This window comes from Ammospiza nelsoni, chromosome 16, assembly GCF_027579445.1.
Source record: "Ammospiza nelsoni isolate bAmmNel1 chromosome 16, bAmmNel1.pri, whole genome shotgun sequence".
NCBI classification, from domain to species: Eukaryota; Metazoa; Chordata; class Aves; order Passeriformes; family Passerellidae; genus Ammospiza; species Ammospiza nelsoni.
Window position 1 is genome coordinate 8786768 of NC_080648.1, and position 1342 is coordinate 8788109.

The following is a 1342-nucleotide window of genomic DNA, read 5'->3' on the forward strand; positions in this document are numbered from 1 at the left end:
TATTTGGAGTCCTTGATTGGCGCATCAGTATTTGGATGTAAGGAACACTGGGCTTTTACTTTTTCTCTGAAGGCCTGTTGCCTTGTTGCCCTTTTCCTGTAGAAAATACATCATGATTTTGGACAGTGTTCTGTCTCAACACATATGGAAATCAGTAGGATGTCTTGCAAGCAAATCTTCATCTACTTCTGTAGACTGGAGGAGGGTTTTGTCATGCCCTTCAGGGAGGCTGGGAATAATCATTCCCTGTGATTCTCCTTTGCCCTTTTGCTCTGTTAACATGTGAGTATTGGCCCCTTGCCAACACATGGAGGACTGGAATGAGTTCCCATTTCTGAATTATTTACAAAGAAATTAGAGTTAATTGCTGACAAAAAAAGCAAAAGTTATGGAGGAACAAGGCAATGTTTCAGAAGTATGGGTGCTGGGTGTTAGTATCAGGCTCTTGTACCAGTATGTGGCTGTGCAGCTGAATTGACTTTGGAACCACATCCTGCTGTCTTCTTGGGAGAGATTGGTAGTATGGGAGAGTTTTATATGTTAGATATAACAAATGTCATTAATTTATTCAATCAGTATTAAAGCAGTGTGCCTCAGCAATGCATCTTTGTGTGCTCTTATATTTTATATGTAAAGAACTGATGAATTTGAGGGTTATTCCTTCATGTAGGTGCAGCATGCACCTGTACTCACTAAAGCTTTAATTTTTTTGTTAAACATGCACAACTGATTGAAGAAAGAGGCCTTGCATTGTCCAGACAGAGACTTACTGAGCTCAAGTTGTTAATAATACTGAAATGAGAATTCAGACTTGTGACTAAGCTTTGTGTGAATACTTAGTGTAGGTAGCTATAGAAATTGCACCATTTTTTTCCTAAAAGATTTGTAGACCCAGAACAGCAGAGCTCAATAATGCTCTCTAATCTCCCAGGGCCCTTCTTTGCTTGCCATGAATTTTGTGGTTGCTGGCTGGCTGTTTAGAATTCCTCATTGTTGACCTCCAGTTTTCTTAGTAAAATGTCTGAGCATAACATAAACTTGGGAAATAAGGAGTTTTGCCTTATAACAAAGTATTCAATGTATGACAGTCTCGCAGATATGAAGAAGTGATGATGAGCCAAAGCCACAGTCTCTGGTTGGAGCACTCTGGGTTTCAGGGGAAGAAGAGGAGCCTGCTTAGGCTTTGTCGACGTGGTATGTTGACAGATAAAGTTTACATCAGGACTCTGGCCAAAAACTGCATATCTCACTTCTGAAATAGCATAGTTGGCTGGGAAACACCATTGTTAACTGTGTGTTATCATACTGAACTTGTAAAGATAATTTTACTTGCTTGTTTTCT